The sequence below is a fragment of the Lutzomyia longipalpis genome, chromosome 2, assembly GCF_024334085.1.
Source record: "Lutzomyia longipalpis isolate SR_M1_2022 chromosome 2, ASM2433408v1".
Lineage (NCBI taxonomy): Eukaryota > Metazoa > Arthropoda > Insecta > Diptera > Psychodidae > Lutzomyia > Lutzomyia longipalpis.
This window is the reverse complement of record NC_074708.1, coordinates 7618603-7644193: the sequence shown is the minus strand read 5'-3', so window position 1 is coordinate 7644193 and position 25591 is coordinate 7618603. Positions and strand designations below refer to the sequence as shown.

Sequence of the window (25591 nt, the reverse complement as noted above, 5' to 3'; positions counted from 1 at the left end):
TTTATCAAGAATTTCTTGAGGTATTTTCATAGTTGGGTCATAGAATTTAAGAAGAAAGGATGTTGATGCATACGCAATTTTTTTTTTGAAATATAAAGAAAATCCGGATTTTCGTCAAATTAAAATATATTTTTACGAAGAATTTATTAAGAAATCTATTCTTGGAAATAAAAATAAGAGAGATAATCAATAAAAATCAACAAATTGTGTGGATTTTGCAATGCTCCAGTTCCAAATAAAACAAGCAATTTGTCTTTGATTTGCTCCAAAACACAAGCAAAAAACAAGAAGAAAATTAATGGAGTAAAAGTGAAATATCACAAGTTCAAGGTGAATTAAATAATATTTATACAAACGCATGTTTATTGTGCTTATGCCGACGCTGTGACCACATTGAGTAATTTTTCGTAAAGTAATTAAAACAATGAGGAAAATCGTGTGTGAAAGAAATAAAACATCCACGATAAAAAACTCCGACAAGTTCAATTTTGCGTGAGGAAATTGCGGAGGAAAACTTTCCATGTTGCTTTGAGCAAAAAACAGATTTTTGTGTTTTCTTTTTCTTTAATAATTTGGGGCTAAATTGCAAAATAAATTAGAAGTTTTTTTGCAAAGGAAAAAAATTGATCTTTCATGACCTCATTATCAAATTTAATGCCATCCTATTAAATTAGTTAATTGCCCCATAGTTTATTGTCCAAATTTATGACTCAACGTTCAATGTCAAAAATTTCCTCAAAGGTGGGTTTTTCATCTCCCAAGTCAGCGAGCTTTTTTTTTGCAATGCGGGTCATGAAACTCTTCACACAAAAATCATTTTAATTCCATAGCAAAATTGTTAAATTTACGGCCAATGCATTCAAGGTTATAGAATGTAAATACTTCACTCATATAGGTATATTTTTGTAGACACAGTACCTACTTAAGATTTAATTATTTATAATCATACGTCGTCAAGCATTTACATATGAATTTCCTTGATTTTGACCCTGCATTTTTGAGGGCCTCCCCTCTGATTTGGAAGGTTGGAAAACTTTTGGGACAAATTTGCATTAATTTGAATTTTTTTTGTAATTAATAAAATCTCCTCTCTCCGATTGATTGTGGTCGGTTGTTTTATTCCCTTCAAAAATGGGCAATTTTCGAAAATAGAATCAATCGAAAATGTTGAAAGTGAAGAGAGAAAAAAAATAGAAATAATTGTACTTTCGACACACTTTGAGAAAGTTCTGCATCATTCGTGACGCAAGTTTTCATTTTTATTTTCGTTCAAATAAACAATTTTATTACAAACTCCCCAAGGTTGGCTTGAAAAGTTGTATTTTCTATTTTTTTTTCTCTGTATATTAGCTTTATTATTAAACGATTTATGTGAATGATAGGCCGTCTAATCATCATAATATTATTATTAAAGTCATTCTAATAATGTTCATTGAAGATTTTCCTCTATAAAATTCTCTTCTAAACAAAAATTTAAAAATTTTCTTTAATCGTAAAATAAAATATTTGCTCAGCATGAAATTTTTCCAAATGCGCAAGAGCTTCTCTCTGCATGAATGGAGTTGCAATAGAGCTAAAATAGTTTTCTGGAAATTAGGTTAAATATCATTTATTCATAACAAAATATTGGAATGAAAATTTCTACACTAATGTTTTGGAAATTAAATAAATGATAACAGTGTTATTAAATTTCCTGCTTAACTATTCTGTTCTAATTATTTATATTTTAGTGACAGTTATTGCGATAAATAAATTAGAAAATAATGTGTTTTGAAACTATAAAATAAAATTAGAGCCATTGGAAATTATTGAATTTCACCTGATTGGCGTAGAAATTTCTGGATTATGCTGAAATTGGGTTTCCCAACTAGCACGGATTGACTCTGATTTTCTTTTTATTTTACCGATTGTTGACCCGTTTAACGACTTCAAACTGCTTCAGATTGTTATCAACAAACTATGATATTTTCATGAAAAATTAATCAAAACTAAAAATAAAATTCTCTAAAACATGATCTTTTAAAACGAAATATCACTAAAAATACTTTAAAAAATTGGCCGGTAAAATTAAAAAAAATCAAATTCTGTCATGGCTGTTTGGGAATATTATTACACTTTAATCAAAATGTGAATTTTTCTAAAAGAGATTTTTTCTGGAATTAATAAATTATTTTTATTATGAAAAATGAGTTAGACACGCCAAAATTTGGTCAGAATTGAGTCGTTATGCAGTCAGGAATATTAAAAATTTATTCATTTCTAATTTTCTACCGAATAATCACAGCTAGAACATTCAGAATTGTTTTCTAATAATCACACTGTATGACATACATTCCAACGATTGGAATATTGGAAAATTTATAGGACAAAGAATAACTAAATAGTCACCAGGAAGCAAAATTATTACTTCCTGAAAGACTTTTCGAATAATAATCCACACACACGAGTGCTGCATAAATTGCCGAGTATCCTGTGCCAAAATAATACAAGTTTATTGACTCTTTGGCTGATTTTTCGGCACATCATGATGTGGAAAATGTATTGATATGAATGGATAATTTTTTTTCAGTATATTGAGTGAAAGTTTCGTTGACTTTTTAACCTGCGGGGAAATTAGAATGTTAAATTCTTCTTGTATTTGTGTCAGAGTGAAACGAGGAGGAGGTCGTTAGGTTAAATCGGTGTCACAGAATGTATTAGAAGAAGAAGGAAAAACCACATAAAAGTGTTTGTATGAGGCGGAGTAATTAAGTGAAGGAAAGCTTATCTATTTTCGTGTGAATCTTCTTGTGATTAAATGCAATTATTTTTTGTGTGCGATACAGCCTCGTGGAGAAGAATGGGATAGATGGGGTTTTAGAAGCTGCAAAAATCTAATTGATAAAAGAAGGTCATTCACTTGCACTTGGATACGCCAGAGTCACCGTGCGCGTATGAGGTGAATTTTATTTTGTGATGTAACATGGTAATTAGGGCATTACACCAATTCGCACATAATGACACAAACAGGCTGATTATATAAAATTCAGGCACACCAGTGTGCCACTATAGGTCAGTAACGCTTGCGGTGAAAGAAGTTGGAAAAGTGGTGAAGAGGAGGAATATTATGCATTTGAGAGTTCGAGGTTGTGTGCTTCTCTTGCATAAGTCTCATTGATGGACTCATTGTAAATAGTACTACAGTGGCGTTGATAAATCTTTGGCAATGACCTCCAAACCGTTGATTACTAAATAAGTTTTGAATTGAAAATAATTTTAATTCTTTATTCTTCTACCTTAATCTTTCACTTCTCATTCCCTTCAGTCGACCTCTCACATTCCCATAATTACCACACTTGCATTTTCATTGCAATTTTTGCTTTATTCTTTGCTCAAAAGTTAGTTTTTTTTCACCAAGGGTGGGGGAAATGTTGTGAGAAAAAAATACCGTCAGTTTGTTTTTTTTAATCTTTGGTGGATAATTTTATGCTTCTGATTGAGATATCTATTGCATGGTGCTGTAATGTTATATCTCACATCTTAATGCAATTGAATTTTTATCTCATTTACTTTCCATTGCGCACACGAGGAATTTACAATAAATTCAATGAAATCTTTATTTTTAAAACTTTGCTTAAATATTTTCTCTTTCATTTACTTTTGGTTTGATCAAAATCCGTTGGGTAGAAGCTGAGAAAGAGGTGAAAATTCAAGAGAATAAAGCTGAAAAAAAATCAATATGGCGACAAATACGGAGGAGAGTTTATTATTGGGTTGTCCAATATTTATCCGGATTTCTAACCTAACATTTTTACCATTACATTCAATGGGAGTGAATGAGACAGAAAATCAAAATTATACTGAATTTATGTGAATATGTGAGGTTAGAAATCCGTGTAAATATTGAACAAACCAATATTTCTTTTAGTAAATGTCTTACAGAATGAATTTGAATTTATCATTTGGTAGTCCAGCATAGTTAACGTAGTAATCTTAACTGTTTAGGCATTGAAAAAAAACTAAGAAAAAGAAAACAGTGACGTCATTATAGGGAATTTTTAGATAAATCTTTACTGACTTAATCCAGCTGACTTTAGAAGAAAATGAACAATTTCTTTGGCTATTTATTATGCTTTTTTGATCATCTAAGATGCCGTGTGTCTTGATTATTTCTACGCATGAGGAGTTTTTCCTACACGGAGCGCACAAACTCCTTTTCCTTAAATTTGAAATAAAAATTTAAAAAAAAGTAATGTCTCGAGTCTTTCTAAAACATAAATTACTATCTATTTGTGATTTTTTTTCAAGTATATAATTACAGGAACTTCCGGTGTGTGTGTGGTACGATGCCCTCGGAACTGTATTGGATTACAGTGTGATTTCAATGAGATTATTATGTATGGAAGGAAGGACAATTAGAGAGAATTTCACGTGTTTGAAAATTTCTCAAGACAGTTGATGCAATTAAGTCCGTTAGACAGAATGCTTTTTTTTCTTATTCTCCTTCATCCCACTGAATAAGTTCTTTAGCAGTCATAAATTCAATGTCAAGACGATTAAGTTGTGCGATTCAGAATTCCCTGGCTTGGTTAGTATAGGCTAATTGGACCATTGACCGCGACAGACGCTGTGTAAGAGCCATTTGAATGGTTCACTGGACTTTGCAATCACTTTTTTTTTCCCTCTCACATTTTTCTGAGTATATACCACAAACGAGGAAGTCATACCACGGAGTGGCTTTTTTCTCTCCTCCATCGAGATTGTGCTTTAGCTGTGTTGTATTTGTGAATTCGTACATCAAAATATCTCTCCATAATTTGAATTTAATGATGAGTGCCTCCAATCACACCTCCCATTCCCTTTTATAAGCACCTTTTTTGTCTGTCTTGTTATTCAAGCTCTCTTTGTATGGATTTTGGTCACAATACGGACCTTTTTTTACACGAGCCATAAAAATCCGCGATGGGTTTGGGAGGAAAAAAAATTATGAGGAATTTTTCTAATGTTAACCCACGAAATCTCCTTAACGGTGCTCTTTCTAACAGGTGTCTTGTTTTTTTCTTATTCTTGCAGGAAACTCAAATCATCCGTGTGTGATTGCGTCAGTATAAATTCGGGAACAATGATTATCCAATCAGGTAAATAATATTTATATTTCCATTGATTATTCTGCCAATTTTTTTTTAACTTCCTACCAAAAAAATTCCACCTTTGACGCCTTTTCGTGAGAAGCAACAAAAGAAGCGTTTTTGCCTAAGGAGGGAGGAAGAATTTATAGACTTTACTTAATTTTAGTTGTCTTGCGAGTCTCAAAAGAGACAAAATATTTGATCTTAAAATAGAAAATCTCGTGAATTATTGAATGTTTGTGAGAATATTTTTCATTCCCGCGCTTTTTGGTTGCTTTAGAGTAGCATGGACACATTAAATTTAAGCAGAAGTGCTCGAATTTTGTGTCTCGACTACAGTAGTGTCGTTTCTCTCGTATTTCCCGGCGTTTACTTCTGTTTTTATCGCTACAAAACATTGTCGATATGCTTTGGAGTTTATTTTGAAAAACATTTCGACACACTGAGTCGCCATCTATTGGCACAATTTCGTTGTACAGTCGTGCTCTCGTGGTAGGACCGTCGTCAAAATGACTTCTCCGCGGTAAAACGGCTTCAGAATGAAGTATTTTGCCTTCGCAGTGGGACAATTAGTACTATTGGAAAGGTAGGATACTAATTGTCCCACTGCGAAGGCAAAATTCCTCATTCTGAAGCCGTTTTACCGCGGAGAAGTCATTTTGACGACGGTCCTACCACGAGAGCACGACTGTATATGTATTGGTAAATAATATTATAAAAAAAATTATTTTAATATTAAAATCCAATAATTTATTTAATTAATTTTATTTTAATAATAACTCCAAATTAATGAAAAGAAAACATTTTATGAAAGAGAAAAAAAACTGAAATCAGCTGATCATTTTATGTTAATTGGAATGATTTAATTGTTTTGTCTGGGAGAGTCTTGAATGATTCTTGTATAGACTCCTACAATATCCAATTAAAGTATATTTAAAAATATTTTATGACGCCTTTTTAGAATATTTTAGAATATATTTAATTTTATCGCTTTCAGTCTATTGGCTTTTCTCTCGGGTTATTCGTAAAGTCACGTTCTTTTTTTCTCTTTTATTTTCGTGTGGATCCAAAAGATATTTTAGCAACCTCATTAGCGGAAATTCCAGGCCCATAACACTTGTCTACAACCCACATTATTGCGATATTTATATTATTTTTTATTATATGGAAGATTGTTGCGAAAAGACTTTGAAATATACTCGATTTGAGAAGAAATTTAAATTAATTGTTGAATAAAATTTTGATAGAAGTTTCAATGAATTTTAAAAATTCTCTGAATGTAGAGATTTAATTTATTATGTTTTCTTCTTGGAATGATTAGCTAAGAATTTTTGAATTGATAACGAAAATATTTCAATAGGAATTTTCATTAGAATCCTTTCTTAGAAGATAAATTCTTTTCTTTGAAATTTAATAAAAAATAGGGTACATTCACATAAAAGCGTAAGAAATTACACAAGTGTTTTAACGGAGTGTATGAGTAAGAAAATTTGACGAAGTTCTCTTTTCAGTTCTCTCTTTTTAGCTTACTAATTTCGTCCTTTTATTTAAGTTAATATATACTCCTTCTGTTTACGATAACTTTCTTTGTCTCTTTGCTAAAGATTTATCGGTCTTCTAACGTAATTCCAGATTAATTTTTTAATAGAATCTTCTTACGATTGCCTTGTTTCTCTATTTACGCTTACTGCGGTTACTTCCGTACTTAGGTTAGCTCTAACTTTTCTTGTTAAAGTATTCTTACTCTTTGATGTGAATCCCTTAAACTTCTATAATTCTTGTTCATATTTTTTTTTAATATCTTCTTTAATATTTTTAAGTAAATTTACTAAATCTCACTGACTACCCCCTAAACTACACCTAGAAGAGAGTGCAGAAAATCAAATTAAGAATTCACAAAACCGAATTTGGAATATACCGAAAATGCAGACAATGCTTCGCATTATTTAGATGCTTGTCTTCATCAATATGGGTTCAATTAGTAAAGGAAACACAAATTGATATTCGAGACTCTACTACACAACATATAAATCTAATATTGTCAAATGATTTATTGATTGCATTTCCCGCACATATCTGCCAGAGTGACCATTTCTGCTTTGAATGCAAATATATGCTGCTGTTACGAGGGGGGGGGGACGAAGGAAAGGTAATTTGGATGAAATGCTTTTGGCTCCTGATACATCCTGCAGATAGATTCTATTTGGCATCCCATCGTTGTATATTGTACGTACGTACGTAACATGAGCGACGCAAACAAACTGCAGTGGCTGTTTTTTTTTCTGTGTACGGACGTGTGTTTATTCTCAAAAAATATTTTATTTGATAGAATAGCCTTTAGGAGGAAGAGGATCAGGGAAAAAAATGGAGTGCTAGAGAAGAGCACATAACATGGAATAAATTTTTATATCGTGCTAAAATCACCCCATTAATTCACATAAAACATACAAGAGGGAGAATTTCTACCCCATGGGATGTGAAAAGCACAGACACACATTTTGCCATGGTGAAATGGAAAATGCACTTCCCTCCTTGTGCCGTGGAGGGCGTTCACCCCGAGACTACGTCGATATAATTTACACACAAACAGATACATATTTCAACCCTCGTGCACTACCACAGGCGCACACAGAGAGAGTTGCCTGATGACTACACGCAACTTTTCCTCATTTCCCATTCACACAGCATCGGGGTGGCCCCCTTCTCGAATTATATGTAGCTCTATGCTCCCTTGTAGAGTATCCGATTCTCTCGCTCTCGCTCCCTAGCATAAAAGCCACAGCATTTACCCTCCGTATGTCCTGCCTAATGGCGGTTATGGTCGTGTGAGTGTGTCGTTTCGCATTATCCAGGGTGGGATTTTCTCTATTTTCCACCACAACATATAGCTCTCCCCTCGTGCTATACATATGCTTAAATATTCAATTCAATATATGAGTTGAAAGGACCCGAATTTCCCTTTTTACATTTTCTCCCTGCGTGAAAGAAAAAAAAAACATGACGTTTCACTCACGAAATCTCTCTATTCCCCTATTCTTTGCCCTTTTTCCCGGGGAAATGTTACCAAAACGTTGGTAAAAAATTTAAAGTTCTCTCAAAAAACTAAAAAAAAAGAACAAAAGGGTGTGTTACACGTATATGTATACATTTTCTCCTCAACAATTTGGGGTGAAAGTCACTTTAAATGTACACCTATGTGTGTAAAGCTACCCTCTTTTGATATGAAAGTATTCCTTCAAATTTATTTTTCAATACACGCTACTTTCACAAACTTTTTTTCTGCATTCCTTTCATTCCTCTGCTTCAAACATTTTTAATTCACCTTCAAAGGGATTACATGATGTTGTAAAAGCAAAATATTTTTGCAACCCCTTTCAAGCAACAGTTCTCAAGGTATTTTCACTGTAGTTACTTTCCTTGAAAGCTTCAGCTTTAGCTAGAGAAAAATCAATTTTATAGACATAGTTGGGATTTTCCAAGATTGTGGTATGTTCAATTTCTTAAAAAGACTTTGAGGGTGAAAGAAAAGAATCAAAGAAATTAATTGAATTCACTTCTCTGCAATTTTGTAGACAGGGTGGCTCAGAAGGGGGTTTTCCATTTTATTTTAAATTGAATTGAAAATTAAATGAAACTTTAATAAATTTTTAAACTTTTTATTGTTTTCATTCTGTTTATTACAAAGATTTAACTAAACTTTCACTTTCATCAACACTTAATTAAAAACTCAAAACTATTTTGAAAAAAAAAACTTGGACAAATACAGAACAAGCAATAATAAAATGAATTTCTATCCTTAAATACATTTTCCTAACGAACTTTCTCATTTGGACATGATTTTTCCTTAAAATTATCAAAGCCTTACCTCCCGAATTCTTTCACGTCTTTTTAATATTATTCAGCATCTAACCTAATTCTTTAGAAGAAAAATTTGAGCATGTTTTATGTTTTATTTAAGAAAATATATTTTTTTGAATCCCATGTTTCTTTAAAATATGTTTTAACATCAAGAAGGTCTGACTTCTAGCCTTAAACATTGACCTTAATTTTCTATCAGGAAGATTTTTTTATAAATTTTCTTTTGTAGAATTTAAAGTATTTGAACTTCTCTGTAGAATTTGATTCAATCAAAATTAAAATCTTTAAAGAATCTTTCAAAGAATTTACGATTCTTAAATTGTAAGACGAAGAAATAAAAGATTTTTGTCAGAATCTATCTTTTATTTTTTTCTTCAATCCAAAAAACATGATTAAAAAAAAAACTCAATTCCTTTAATTAAAACATAAAAAATAATGTCGAAGCAAAAGATTGATCTCACAGTGAGCATAAAAATTTAATTGTTGGTGGTACAAAGGAAGTGAAAGGGAACTATTTGTGCAGTCTTTTCGATTATTCCCTTAAAAACAATCTTATTCTTTTTTTTTTGTTAAAAAAAAGACTTTTTATTTTAATAACAATAATCGTGGTGGCATAATACGTTCATGCTTGCACATACCACGCTTCCCACGACTGAAGAATGGAGAAGAGAAAAAATCGATCATTCGGGGTCAAAATACTGTCTTAAGGATAACTCTTTGTTGTTGGTGGTTATGTATATGTTCACGAAGCAATTGTTGCAATTATTCGATCAGCCTCACAGCCAAGACAACATATAGCATATATATATGCATATATATAGTGTATGTAAAGGGAGAAGGGCGCAAAGGGAGCAATAAATGAGTAAGATCGCTTCTTTTTCATTCTTCTCCCCCATGTTCTTCAGCCTGGTGTATATTATTGTTCCTATAAGCAGAGCAAAATTGCTGGACATCGACAATATTGTTTTGGAATTGTATACTACGTACTCGCTACATACATTGTTGTTCTTCACAAATTCCAGTTTCACCTTCAGTTGCTTTTTTGCGCGCCCAGCTTTTAAAATAGCACAACGATTTTCATAAATGTCTTTATGCTTGTGCTACCTTTTACAGGTGGTCACTGCCGCGTAATGCTACATTTCAAAGACAAATCTCTTGCAAAGCAGCAAGTTTAGGTTTAACAAAGTATATTTTTGCTTCATCGTTTGAATTAAATTCTCATTCATCATTGTGCTAAATTATGATGGTTGTGGAATATTTATTTAACAATTTATGCCATGAGGATGAGTTGATGGTTAAAGGAGCCTTAATTCAATGCTGTGTAATTCATTAATTAAATGCGGTTTGAACTGAAAAACTCAATTTGGTAAAAGTTTTATGATGTATGAAATGCTGGTAGATACAGATAAATTGAGGTCATCTTCCTCCCCTCGCGGGGACAACATAACAAATTGACTTTTGAGAAATTATTTTTCTTTTTTTTTAATAAGTTATCCCATCAATGAAAGTTTTATGAGTTTAAATCCCTTCTTTGTGGGAATTGACGGAAAAGATTGAAAAGGAAGAATTTGGGTTTTATTCCGCGACGAAGAAATCCTTGAAATTTTAGGTTTTTTTCTGAAATTTCAAGAAGTTCTTGGTCGCAGAATTTAGGACCCTTTGTTTAGTGAATTATTTGTAAAATAAATTTATTTTTCTTTTAATAAATGGGCTCTCTCTATAGCCCATAATAAAGGCTCAGAGCCGAGCCGAAAGCTATGGAAATCCGTAAATTTTTCTTCCCGGAAAAACCCGGATGTTGTTAAATTGAACAAATACGTTGGGAAAGCAATAATATCAGTCTATAAATAATATTCTTCCCAATCAATCATCTTGAAGAAAATTCCTCTGAATAGATCACGTTGTGCCTCAATATTGAGATGCGAAAGAAGCAAATAAGAAAATCGAATAGATTCATTGAACTATCGTATTTTGCAAAATTACCCAGAGGCTCTTTTTTGGCTAAAACACATTGTTAGATCAGTTTGGTTCTATCCTGGTTCAATCGATGAAGAATTCCCACATTTAAGATCATTTTTTCCCGTAGAATAATGAGGAAAGATCATGAAAAATGATGAAAAGGAAATGGTTATGAAAAGTGAATTATGTATAATTCACACTCATCGAATGTTGTGTAACCTTGCAAGAAGGCATCACACTCTTGGAGGCTTGAAAACTTGGGTGAGTGGCAGTTTTCAAGCCTCCCAACCAGACCAGACCACTTTAATTAGCAATAACACAACAGAATGCGGAGAAGTCAAAGAAGTCTCTCTTCGGATGTTTCACGATTAAAGTTGAAACATATATATGTATAATACGATATGTGTGTGAATGTCGTTGAATCTGTGAGGGCATGAAAAAAAACGAAGAATATTTATTTATATTATTGCTTTATGGTTCTTTTTCAATGCATTACAGGGGGAGGAGATGAAAATTTTGGAAAATTAATTAAATCATTGAGATGGGAAAGGAGGAAAATTCTTTATTCTCAAGAGAACTTTAGGGCAATAACTTTGGGGAATTTTTTTCTCATCTCTGAGACTTTAAGTAATTTTTTGGGATTCTCTGAAAGGTTCTTGAGGTTCATGCTTATGGGTGATTATTCTTTAGTAGATGAAATGCGAAGTGTTTGGTTGATTTTTCACAAAATACATGACATTTGGTCGTTAGGTGAAGGCGCTCTCTTCATGCTGTTTCCCTCTGCGCGATGGATGATGTGTGCATTGACTATTTTCGTGATGAAATTTTTGTTTATAATGTGAAGAGAAGACGACGAAGAAGGAAAACTACAGCCGAGAGAGAGAGATTCTGTGTACCATGAAGAGGAATTAAACGGCCTGGAGACCTTGACAGCGGTCATCGCTTCAACCATTCACATTAAGGAAAAGAAAGAGAGAGAGAGACGCCAGTGGTTTTTCGTCGTGTTGTGTATTTGCTGTATTATTACAAAGAATGGAGAGAAGACGCTTAATATGGTACACAGGCATCGGGAGTTATGTTGTATGTTGTGTTGAAGATACACATTTAGGTGGCATATACGGAGAGACATAAGTTTCTTATGCTTCCACACAGACTTGCACTTTTTTCTTTAAAAGAACTAAAAAAAAAACCACACAGAATTATATACATAAAAGCCTACCTACCTACATAACATGTAAAGGATTGACAGAGGTGGAGTAATATATATTCTTATTTGAATTTTAAAAAATAAACTTCTTTCGATAAATTCTTTATTTTTCATTTTAAAGACATTTTTTAAATATTCAAAATGACAGCACAGGAAATTTCCTTGCAAACAAAAGCTTTTATTATCTCTTCTACCTATATATTCTTTTCAATAACCAATTTGCACACGAATGAGGTAAATATTGGAGGTGGTATCTCACCGTGGATGTGTACGCGATAAGATATTGAATTGAGATTTTTACAATATCAGCAAAAATTTACATTTGATTTCAAACAATGGCACGATTAAGGGGGTCATGGCAAATGCCATTGCCTGGGAAGACTCATTAAAGTTGTGCTAAAAATGTTCAAATCAATCATTTTGGTGGAAGAATGCAATTTTGCCCAGAATCATTCATTTCTGCCTTCTGTGTGTCTTCTGCATTCTTTTCCTTAAGATTTGCTTAAGAGTTTGCCTAATTTTTTAAAGTTTCCCTGAAAATTACATTGAAGATAGTTTTTGGGAAATTCCAGGTGAAATTCCAAGAAAAAAAGGAGTTTATTTCTTTTAAAGATTCTAAGACATTCAAAAGAAACAATCAGACCTGATTTTTTTTTAGATAATCTTAGAAGTGAAAGCCAACAATAAAATTCTAGATTAAAAAAATCACGAAAACCTTTAATTTTTCATAAAGAAAATATCAAATTCAATAAAAAGACGGTTTGGTAACGAATTAACCCAAAAAAAAGAAGTAAAATCTGGCAATTCAAAAATGATGCTCTTTTGACCGGTAGGCTGAGATTTTTTTTTTTTTCAAAATGTCAGTGACCCCTTTAACCGCCAAATTGGTCGGACTTTTGCAGAGCTTGTGGGAAATTTGAATTAAATATCATTTAAAGGTCAATTCTATTTCTTTTACCAAAACTTTATGGTTAAATTGAAACCAGTTATATATAAACTATTAAGGAATTTTTTGTTTGACTATATAACATATATGATTGGATCTTGGATTAGATTTATTGATAAAAAGTTTGTAAACTTTGTTACCAAGGATGAACCAATAATTCTGGGAAGTTTTTATTTAAATAAAACGTTTCGTTGGAAAAGTTTTTATTTAACATTTAGATTTTAATCCTATTCGAATAGCAGAAAATTTTAATCAAAGAATTTTTGAATTAGTTGGTATACCACAATCGTGGCATACCAAGTATTGTAATCGCTGATTCTCATCAGCATCCGGGTGCCCTCTTTCTCAAACTCTGGGAAATAGGGCACCCGGATCCTGTGAGAATCCAATTTCCTTGGTCACGGAAGGTACCACGCGGAGAAGATGCATACCCTGAGCACCGGAAATGCTGAACACGATGGGATCTCCTCTGAATGACTATATCCCATCGTGTTCATCATGAAGAATATTTTTTAATAATGAAAAAAATTGTTTTATTTTCACTAATTCATTTATTTAATTCAAAAAAAATCGGGCTCTAAGGCCAATTTACAGGCTGAGGTTCTTAAGGAACCCAATGTCCTTGTCGTACGCCTCCTTCAGCAGGTCAATTTCTGAAATTAAAAAAAAAATTAGAATTTTATTGACAAAATTAAATCACAAAAAAAACTTACCCTGCTCGCTTACACCTTCATTCCTCATTCTCTCCAGGTTCTGCCTCATTTTTTCCTTTATGGTGCGTAGCAAGTTGATGTAGATTTCCTTTCGCTCGAGGAATTCCTCTACCTCTGTATTAAGGATGTTGATCTGTCTGAAAATCTGTCCAGCGTCCATCGTTGTAGAATAGAATAGAATAAAATGTATTTTGCCCTTTGCAGACTAGTGCTTAGGGCCAATATCATATATGTACATAGATTTTACAGTCCATCGTTGTATCTTTTCTTTTCGAAGGTTGTCAGAAGAATGAATTTTGAATTGTCTTGAGACGTCCCATAACGTGACACAAAAATATTGAAATTAGGTTCTTTAAGAAAATGAAAACAGTTAGAGTTTTCATTCCTAAATTATCTAAGATTTGCTCATTTTTTTTTTTAGATTTAAAAATTTGTATATGTAAAATTTTACTTAAAAACTCTTTTTAATTAACTCTCTGAAACATTTTCTGAAAATTTTGCCCCTATATTCGATAAATTAATTTCTACAATCTGCAGAAAAAGACTTTAAATATTTTTAATTTTATTTTCCTAATAAAAATACTTTCTTCACCTTTAAAAAAAATCTCTACTTCTACCAAGCATAAAAGCAATTAAACATTATTTGTCTTAGGTACCATAAATAATAACCCAAAATTTTCCCACTGGGCAGTATAAAAATTTAATGGTGCAACATATTTTATTGCTGCTGCATTTCAAGAACTTTTTAATGGCAGATTGCATAACACTTCAGAATGAATTCTAAAGCTAATTTATGGGAATCACGCGTGCTCTCTGTGAGTCCTTTTAAGGGATTCTCGCGCTGTCTTTTATAAATTATCTTCCATGAATTATTTAATGCTTTTCAGAGATTTTTCATGATTTTCTCTTAAAGAAAATATTAAAATTTTAAATTTGGAGTCTTCTTTTGAGCTTTTTGAGGTCTTCTTGTGGGTTTTTTGAAGACTTCTTCGATATGCAACTGATTAAAAAAATGTATGCCAAGGATTTTTTTTTACATAAAACAATATTTCAATTTTATTGATTTATTGTTTATTAATTTCACGAATGTTGATACCCCCGAGTGCATGTCATCTGTTCTGCAATTCACCAATATTTTACCGTGAAGACATAAACAATGTACTGACGGGGAGTCTCCTCTTTTTTTTCGTTTAAATTAATTAAATGCACTTTTTCATTTCCCAATTTGCACTCAAGATGCAATACGTTGTGGCCAAGCTCCTCAAAAGTGTCACATATGGAGCTGTTGCGAGGCTTGTGGGCTTGTTTTTGGAGTTTATCCGTTGTGAATCTTTTTATTTTTGCGCCTTTCTCTGACTCGTTAATTTCTCAGAGTCCATTTGTCAGAGTTGGGCAGATGCTCTGTAGAAAAGTTGGTCGTATGCTGGGTATATGTTGGGCTTGATATGCAATGACGGGGGGCTTGTGCGGGCACAAAAAAAGGCACATTTAACCCAATGGGTGCTAATTATTAAATAAATTTTGGAAATAATAAAAAATGAGAAGGGATTATGCTCACCGCAAGAGTATTCAGGAGTGGAGAGTTTTTTGAGGTGAAAGAGAGATAAATGTAATGAGAACAGCTGTTTGCATGACGGTGGCCCCCCTTGTAATGAATTCCATACTCACAGAGTGGACGTTTGGGTCAAAATTTCATTATATTATGCTGCTGTTGGTTTTATTATGTATCCCTACATAGTATCTACACTTAGCATTATGAAATGTTGCGAGAGAGTGAATGTTTCAACGGGGGTTTTGTTACGTGTGATCTCGGGTAATGTTAAGTTTGGGGTGGTTCCAGAGGGTGGTTGTGTGTAAAATGGAAGGTTGAAAGGAACTGGAAAAAATGTAACCATTTGAGGGCCCCTTTGTATATAGCATGTGCTTAGAGTACATACATACAAAAACACATGGTTAAAGGGAATGGAAGGGTTGTTATGGATCAAGTGACATTTGGGTGCTTTTAAATTCAACCTCTACACACCAAAGTTAGAACTTCTCTCCTTGTTATACAACGCTAAAATGATGTCTCTTCTAGAGACCGAAGTTAGTCGAGTTAATGTTGCGAATAGTTAATAATTGATAGATTTTTCTTGAGTTGTTATCGTTTTTTATTTATTTTTTGCCTAATTTAATTTATTTTAGGCCTAATAATAAGTTTTCTTAAACCAGACTTTTATTTTTTATAGGTCGAGCTTCAATTTTTCAAGAAAAATAAGTTTTTTGTAAGACTAAACTTTATTCTTTAAGCGTGGTTTATGTTTGTTAGGATTCAGCCTTAAAGATTCATTCAATCCCAATTCTGCCTGAGTTAACCTTAAAATCATAAAATTCTGACCCTAATAACTTAAAGTCTAGCTCTAAAAAGCTAGAACCAAATTTAATAAAACTCTGGCCTAGCCTAAAATCTTAGGCCTAGCTTAGAAAACTTAGGCATAATTTAAGAATTTAAGGTCTAACTTAACAAACCAAAATCAGACTTCACAGAGAATTTCACCCAAAGTCGATGAGTTGTTGTCCATCGACTTAGGTCTCTAGCTGTTTCACCACCATGTTATTCACACCAGGATTCTATATCGATGTACAATGAACATGTCACAATTTATCATAATATCTGCCAAGTTTCTAAACATTTTTTTTCTTCTCTGAATTTCAGGTTCTGTTCAACTCCATAGGAAATAGGTAAGTTTTTTTTAGTCTTAAACAGTCTTTAATTTTAAATTTTTCTTTAAATGAAATGAAAAGGGGAGGTTTTTCTTTCTCGGGGCGACGAAGGGAGATTAAAATGATTTGTGTGTGAAATTTTTATCTCTCCCAGTCTCTCGGGTTGTACGATGCGCATCCCCGGAGCTGGATCGATATCCGAGAGGCGTGCAAATCCGACCAAATGTCGTTGATAGCTACATTCGATTTTCTGGGTGGGGTGGCTTTTCTATCTCCGTTGATGGCTGAGTAATTTCGCAATGGGGGATGCGATGCTTTCCATTCCATCCGTTGACATGTTCAAAGACTTACGTTTTCTCCTTTTTCTCAATGCTCAGAGAGTGCCTTTCGGTCCTTTTGACGAGCTCCCCATCAAGCAGGAAGTTATATATACACGAAGAGAAAATCCTCACGGGGGTCTATCGACTCAGAATGGGGAATTCCTTGAAAGGGGGGACAGAACGTCTAAAAAGTAATGGGAAAGCTTTAAATATTTCCTTCTTTTCAACAAAGGAATTGCCAAAGAAACTCCTCAAGGAATTTCACAAGTCTACCACAATACTTTAAGAATTTTATTGAAAAAATATTGTCTCGTCCTTCCATAGAAGAGTTCTTCTCACTCTCAACTACCTTGAACGAAATGACTTCGTACTATGGTTAATTTTTCTTGATGAAAGTGATTTTTTTTCAACATAGAATTTACCCTCCGTTAATTTTCATTTCGACTGAATTTAATTTATATACAAAGTGAAGGGAGATGTAATTGAATTTGCTTGTACAGAAGCGCACAGGGTTAAAGCAAGGAATAATATACAACGTGGGTAAACTCGTTACGTCTAGCTTTGTAAGCTTTTTCGGGTTTCAACAAAAAAATTAGGGTTTTCTATTGAAGAATTTTCTTATGCTTGTAATTGCATTTGCCGCTGACTTTGGTAGGAATCTAACTTAATAATAAGAAAGAAAAGGTAATTTACCATAAACATTGAAGTTATCAATCAATCAATAACAGGAGGATTTTAGGATTTATTTCAAAAGAAAAGAAGTCAGTTGCCTAACAAAAATCTTTATTTTTGGTTTTTCTATGATTTATATTTGTAAATTTTTATCTTGTTTTATGTTTTTCGTTATCGGTTTAACTAAAACTTTATAAATTCTGACTTTGATATAACATAGAAAAAAGAAATTAAAAATATAATAATAAAATATTAACATAGAATTGAGAATAATATGAAAAAAAAACTATCTTTTAAATTCCGAACTTTATTACAAACCTTAAAAAAATTCGAATTTTTTTTTTGCATTCAATAAAAAAAATTTGTTGACTTAATTTTTTTAACTGAAAACTCGAGATCATAATTTAAAAAAAAATCTAGTAACCTAGAAGAATAAAATATATTCTCCTAGAAATTCTAGATTTATCGGCATTTCATTTTATTTCCAAAATTAAAAAAAAAAATCTTGAAATTTTCCAAGCATTCCCTTCAATCTTCTTTTTCGGTATGAGAGAATGAAATTCCAAAAATTAATTTCTTTCATAAACATAATTAGGATTCACTAACAACCGGATTAAATTTGATTCCCAAATGGGATGCCCAAAATGAACCCTCTGTGTAGTAAATGTTTGAAGGCGTTTCAAGTTTCTTCTGCGAAAAGTTACCAGGTGGAATTAAAGCTTGATTATGCGATGAAACATTTTGGGGCAACACCTTAAGATTGTACAAAGAGCTAAGGGGTGGTGGCTGTGAGACTGGCGGGGTGGAGACGTCGAGAGAGCGGTAGAGACATGCCTGAAAACGTGGCAGGACGGAAATTTTCGTGAATTTGCGCCAAAGTCGAAGGATTCTGCACATGAGCAATGAGCAAATATCACCACCGCCCTATGTTGGGGCTTGTATTTGAGTTGCCACCCCTCTGTGCTCTCTTCCGCACCCCGTGGCCCCATCATTTGAGGCGTCCCACGGAGTTATGAGGTGGTGACGATGGTTGCAAATGGGTTGGTTTGTTGTCTTCTTTACGGGGTGCGTTGATATTCTCAAGTGGTGGAGTCTTGCAGAAACGAAAATAACTCCCTTGGCTAATCACACGAGGGTGGCACACATTGAGCCTCTTTCGCGTGAAGGAATTTTTATTCTTTTCTTTTTTTTTAACGTTCAAAGTGTTGCACTCGGAGTTTGTGGTGCAACGAATGGGTCACTTCAATGTGGTTTGATTGATACATTGAATTTTGAAGAAAAAAAGAAAAAGAAAAGAGGAAGAAAGAAAAGGAAGTGTGCGGTTGAAGGACGGTAAAGAGAGGAAGGAGAAAAAACGAAAGGATATTGAGAAAGAAGGAGAAAAAGTTTCCAAAGTGTGGTTTGGCTGTATGCAGAAGAAGAAAGAGGAGAAAGGAGTGCTTTGAGTGGCTTTGGAAAAGTTATTTTGCGGGAGGACTGAACGCCGGCTGACTCACGCCAGCTTCGGCATTCAGAGTTGATTCGTGACCGCGGGACGGTTGTGTCATGAGTTATCGGATCGTTGTGCCACCGGCAGGTAGTAGCGGCTTTTGCGTGACACAGTGGAGAAGGTCATTGTGGGTGGAAGCACGACAGGCAAACTTCCACCATCATCGATTGACACTCAATAGTGCAAATTGCCCCATTTGGCCGAATCACCAGGCACCGCCATTGGTGTTCCTCCTTGCAAATCTTCGTGATTTCTTTCTCATTTCAAACCCAATTGGGAATCTCCATCAAGCAACATCGGCAAACACCATTAATCAGCTGCCACTTTTCCTATGTGTCTGCATACCGGTGGTGCATGATTCACATATTCCCATGGAGCGTCACCAAAATTATCCATCGCAATTCAGGTATAGGAGACTTTTTTTTTTACATATGTACATACTCTCTCTTTGTAAAAATAGAACATTCTGTACTGCGGGAAAAAAAGAATCAAACAGAAAAAAAACGAGTGACAACAACCACCCACTGCGCGATATCCTACCAATCACTGCTACGGTGAAAGCTTAATCGATTGTTTGCTCATACGTCTAGACGGGTGGATTGATTTATTTTCCACCCAAAAAGTCGATTGAGGTGAATAATCATGTTGGGTGGACCTTTCTGAATTCCTCAACATACCCAATAATTTCCTGAATTTATTTTTAAAACATTTCTGTTCGATTTTTCATGCGGAATTTTCCAATAAGGAGCTTTTAGAGCTTTTTCAAGGATTAATTTGAAGGAATTCCGAAAGAATATCATGTCTGAGTGTACAGCATAGGAAGAAAGTGCATCATATTTTAACAGTTTAACAGTTTCACAGTCTAACGGTTTTCCGAAAGCTTATTATTTTAAGGGTATTTTATTTCCGAAAGTTTTTTTTTCGAAATTCATCGAAATTAAAAAAAAAATTATTTGCACAATAGTATTTTTTCGGAATGGAAATATTTCTTAAAAATACTTTATTTTTGAAAGATTATTAATTCTGAAACCGCAGCATATTCCGGAAAAAATATTACTTTCTGAACAATATTGTTTCCGGAAAAATATTACTATTAAATCTGCAATTATGTATATTGTGAAAGAATAATTTTTGTCTTTTTTCAATATTACGTCATTTTCAAAACTATTATTTTCGGAAGGATACTTTCGGAAATATGGATCATAATCCGAAGAAACTACGTAATATTCCGAAATGATTTTTTTAGAATGTTTTTTTCCAAAAAGAAATTGAAATTGCATTTTCTGAAACAAATAACATTTTCCGAAAGAAAATTATTTCCGAAAATATATAAATAGAAAACACAAGAAAATAATACATAACCTCACCTTAAATACCCTCTTCCCATGACGAAGAAATCCTTGGCAATATAGTGTGAGAAAGCTCTGACATTGATGATAAAAGGGGTTGAAATCGATATGTGTTTGGTGGAGGAATTTGTGGTGCCTTTCGTGATTGATTTCTGAAATTGGAGACTATATACAATCTCCCTTTTCCTGCTATGTATATATTTTCTCATGCACCGACTCACTGAAGCGAAAATCCCCCAAAATAAATGCAAGAAGTGTTGAAAGTTTCCTCCGCGAAAGGAAGAAAAATTTCTTTAGTCAATCATTTTGTTGGGAAAAATATTTTTTATTTTATTTATTTTTTTGTTGAATTTGAGGTGAAAACATGATACACCCGCCATATTCTTGCACATTTTTCCATTCTGCTTTCCCTTCTTTTTCTCTCATTTGTGTAGACTGCATGGAAAGTATATTAAAATTGTGAGCAACTATCGAGATTGACCATAATTTTTTGGACTTGCGCAAACTTCACCATCATGGTGAAAATTAAACTCTTCACTTTTCACACAACAACATCAATTTCCCAATTGGCACGATGGGTGGGACAGAGATGGAGGAGAGAATTTAAATTCCGCAACCATTTAAATCATCCCTCGTTTCACAAATACACCCCCCTTTTCCCCCATTTTCCGGGTAACGTGTCAGGAAGAATTTTATATACGCTTCAATTTTACACAGCAATTTTCCAAAGTTTTTCCCCTTTTCCCAGGGAGCGCGAAGTTTTGAAGAAAAATGCGGAAGATTTTAAATTCTCTCGCTGTGCAGAAATTCTCTCAACTTCTGCGTGGAATTTCTTCATTATAAACATTAAATTCTTAATGAAATAACAATGTGAGGAGAAGAAGAAAAAAAATAGTCTTCTAATGAAATCAATTATACGAATTGGCGATCCACGAAAAGTTGACTCGGAAGTTGGGGAAAAGAATATTGCAGGTTGTGTTGTGTTGCTCAACTGCGTGAATATTGTCAGTGAACCCCAGAATGAGTGATGATTTCTAATCGTCATGGGAAGTGATCTCAATGTGCATAAAAGACTTTTTCAAAATGTTATTCATACACCAAACCCATCTCTCTTTGAGTACTGCTCTCTGATTAAGGAACTTCTCTTCATATTTTTTTTTCCTCCACTTCTTTTCTTCCAAGCAGTCTCTCACAGCGTAAAATAAAGAGAGCATTTCCACCAGACAATAAAATTGTATATTTAAAAAAAAACCAAAGCAAAAAAAAACACTCACGAACATAGAACAATTGCGAAAGAAAAAATGTCTAAATGATAATGTTTTCGAGTCAGTTTTATTATAATAAGCACAAGAATCACTTTAAGAGGTCCGCATGTATGAAAAAAATGCGGAAAACAGTTGTGGCGAGTGTATGTTTGTTACGGTTTGAAGATTATGCTAAAATTGCTTCTCTTAAAAGGGATCTCTCGCTTCACGTTAGGTACGACTTCCTCGACTTTTGTAGAACTCAACTCTCACAGAATGGAAGGTGTTGGTGGTAAATACATTTCTAAGAAATTCCCAACAAGCTGAAAGATCTGTTTGATTTTCTCTTGATTTTTATGACATTTTATTTATTTATTTTTTTAATTAATGATTTTCTTAGAAGGATGTTGAGAATTTAAGGAAACACCAATGAAATATATCTATGAAAAATCAAGGGGTGATTATCTGTCTTAATGGGGGCTTTTCTTTTTAACCAGGAGTTAAAAGGAAAACTCAAATTCTTTTTCCAGAGCTGATCCATTGAGAAAGGGTCGGAGGGAGCCGAAAGCTCTGGAAGAAGAATTTGAGTTTTCCTTTTAACACCTGGTTAAAAAAAAACTCACTGACATAGACCGGATTAACAAATAAATAAATAAATAAAAAAAATAATAATAATAAACACCCACGTCAGAACTTAAAATATCTGTCTCAAAAATTAACATTATCCAAAAATAAGTGGATTTTTACGTGCATATTCTGTAATATTTCTTAAATATTCGGAATATTAATTTGAGGAAATTTATTATTATTCAGAATATTGAAGAACTAGAAGGACATTCTCATTTAGTGAAAATCTTTCAATATAGCCCAGGAAAGTTAAGTTTTGTGGTTACAAAAATTCCTGGATGGCTAAATTTTGCACCATTCGATAGCAAAAATTAAAAGAAAATAAATGCGCTTATGTGGTTGCTTTTTCTATAAAATACGATTTAATATTTTCCATACAATTTCTCGTAATTTTCTATAGAGATTAAAAAATATCAAATTGAATTTCTTAGTTGAACTACTCGCGGCGCCACCTGTTCATTCAATGGCTTCTATAGAAAATTACGAGAAATTATATGGAAAATATTAAATCGCATTTTATGGAAAGAGCAACCACATAAGCGCAGTTTTCATCCAAACAAACAAGATTTCTTTTAATTTTTGCTATCGAATGGTGCAAAATTTAGCCATCTAGGAATTTGTGTAAGCTTTTCCGCCATTTTTGGCTAATTTTCCTGGCCTAATAGTTTTCACAGAAAACCAAAAATGTTTCAATTAACAGTGTAAAATAAATTGAAAGAAAACATTTTAAACAGAATCTATCCCGAAAAGCTTTTTAACAGAGTCAACTGTGAATCTTTAAATTCAATAGAAAAATTATTTATTCGGAATTTTTTTTAAGTAATCTTTTGCAAAAACTCCCAAATATTCACCAGATAATCACCCCCCTTGATTTAAAACTGCAAAATAAGTTAAAAATATTTTCTACAGCTGCTTTTTATGTATGCTACATACATAGCAGTGTATCCATTGTATGTAATTGCAAGTTTTTTGTGCAATAAATTATTAATTATTTCTACAAATTTGAACACGACAAATTGAACAATGTAATTAATTTAAAATCGGTAAATTTAATTAAAAACAGAGGTCAGTTAATTTTTTTTTCGCCACACACATTCGTGGAAATATTTTTGGTGTTTAGTGAACCATGAGGTGGGTGTGTGCGATGGTGGTGGTGGCGGGTAAAGTAAAATTGAGTAAAATGACCAAAATGTTCACCTCTTTTAGCGGTGTGTGATGGAGGATAAAACAGTGGGACAAAGTGACTAATTGTGTGGTATTTCTCCTGCAAACATGTTAAATTCATTGAACCATAATTTGTATAAATCACACCGGCAAACTATAATGTACAAAAAGCCCATTTGGTATACCTAGTAATATTGAACAATCAAAAATAACACACAATTGCCACTTTTGCAATTTACGCAACAATTCACATAAATGACCGCGAATTTAGCATTTGTATTGGATTTAATATATTTTAATAAATGAAATTTATAGTTTATCCACGTACTAACCATAAAATATTGCTGTAAAACATATTAATTTTGCCACACAACAAAAACATTTGGGATTTTATTGAAAAGAAATATTTACTTAAGGAGAATAAAATTCTATTTTAATATTTTCTTTTAATAAATTTATTGAAAAGTTGCTGAGGAAAATTTTTGCCTTATTCTCACCCACATCTATCCATATCTATGTACATTATATATTATATGTAGGGGAGACCGGGGTAAAAATAGTCAATTTGCATAAATCCTTATCTGCAGGATTCCCCAAGGACAAGAAAATTTCCTCAATAGGACATTCTTATAGGAAATTTCCTGGCCTACAACTTTGTCTCAGACCACTTTTCTCTATCTCCACGGAAAATATGAGTTTTCGAGCTTTTCCTAAACCCTTCCGCTTCTGACTTTTTTTAAACGCGGCGGGTAAATATAGTCACCAGTTGGCTAAATAAAGTCGGTCGAATTTTCCGGCAATTCCAATGATTTTCCACCTGAGAGATTGATAGTAGTTGATAGCTAAACTTCTCACCTTTTGATCCGCGACAAGGAATTTCACTTTTATACGCACTAAAACAGAGAATTTTGCGATTTTCTCAAACACGCCATTTTGCAACAAATGAATAGAAAATATGCCAAAAATTTCGATCTCCCATATGATTTACATGGGATGACTAGATCTACCCCAAGGGGTATGTTTTGATTCAAAAAATTGTATAGAAAAATCATTAAAAGTTATTGAAGAATACACCTTGGCAACGTTTTCTGCACTAACCCAGGTATTGAGAAAAATTATCAGATTGGAAAATTGCTGAAGGAAAACTTCGGAAAACGCGTTTTTCTCAATACGCAAAAGTTTGGGAAATGGGCCAAAAATCTATTTTCATTTTTAACTCCTAAAGTACTGATCGGATAACCTCCAAATTACTGTCAAAAATTATAGGTTGGTAGGGCTTTGCACCCTAATTTTTTACGATTTTTCCGATTTATATTTTGGGAGAAATTGGCATTTGAAAATTCCAAAATGACTATTTTTACCCCGGTCTCCCCTAATATATATTCTTTTTATGAAAGCGCCTTTATTTGTAAAAGCACCTTGGCATTTCCATACAGATTCTCATTACACTATCATGAATAATTGCTCAATGATCTGCAATAAATGGTTCCCCGTTTGGGAGTCTCTCTCTCTCACTCTCCACAGGTTCCCTTCCTTAAATCATATGTCACCCAGTGTGTCTCTGATTTTCTCACCTTTATAAACCACCCAATAATCCCTTCTCCGCCACAACAAGACATGGTCTGAATTGCACATAGAGTTCGATTCATAAACACAGATTAGAGAGCTTTTTGAGCTTTGCAAAGTGGGCAGCATAATTTTGCCGTATTACCTACATTTAATTTACAAGAAATTCTCGTTATTTTGATCTTGTTACCAGGCTAGCTGTTAGCACACAGAAAAAAACAGAATCAAACCCATGACATGTGTCAATAAAATATTTTTAAGCTCGATAAATATCTGTGTGGCCCAAGAAATACTTTCACTCCCATTTTATTCATCGCACCTACAAACCATTTAGTCATTCATACCTAATTCCTGTTCCAAATTCTTATTAATGTCCCCCTAAATGAACCGAAAAAAAAATCATATTGTATTTTGATTGAAATATGTATATCGCATTCATATATAGGTTTTTCCGGTTTATTGAAATATCTCTGTATAATTAATTAGAACAAAAAAAAACGCAAAGTTGAATTAATAAAACTAGCTAATGTTTTCATACAAAAGTCACCATTAGCCATTCTCTAAACACATGTCTTTTTATGTATACATCTCTCAAGGATTCAGGTGTAAAACATGTGCGTGGAGTTGTGATATAAAAAAGAATTAACACGATATTAATTTAATAAC

At 33.2% G+C, this 25591-nt stretch overlaps 2 protein-coding genes across 3 annotated transcripts in view; one reads left to right on the top strand and one right to left on the bottom strand.

The window, feature by feature from the left end:
• Nucleotides 1-25591, bottom strand: part of LOC129788976 (dachshund homolog 2) — a 1190888-nt gene that overhangs the window by 311472 nt on the left and 853825 nt on the right. The window lies entirely within an intron of this gene.
• LOC129789076 (protein gustavus) overlaps nt 1-25591 on the top strand; it is a 70719-nt gene that overhangs the window by 19194 nt on the left and 25934 nt on the right. For both annotated transcript variants that reach the window (XM_055825712.1, XM_055825713.1), the window contains exons 2-3: nt 5053-5117; nt 16487-16512. The gene's annotated coding sequence lies outside the window, so the exon portion shown is untranslated. The remainder of the gene's footprint in view (nt 1-5052; nt 5118-16486; nt 16513-25591) is intronic.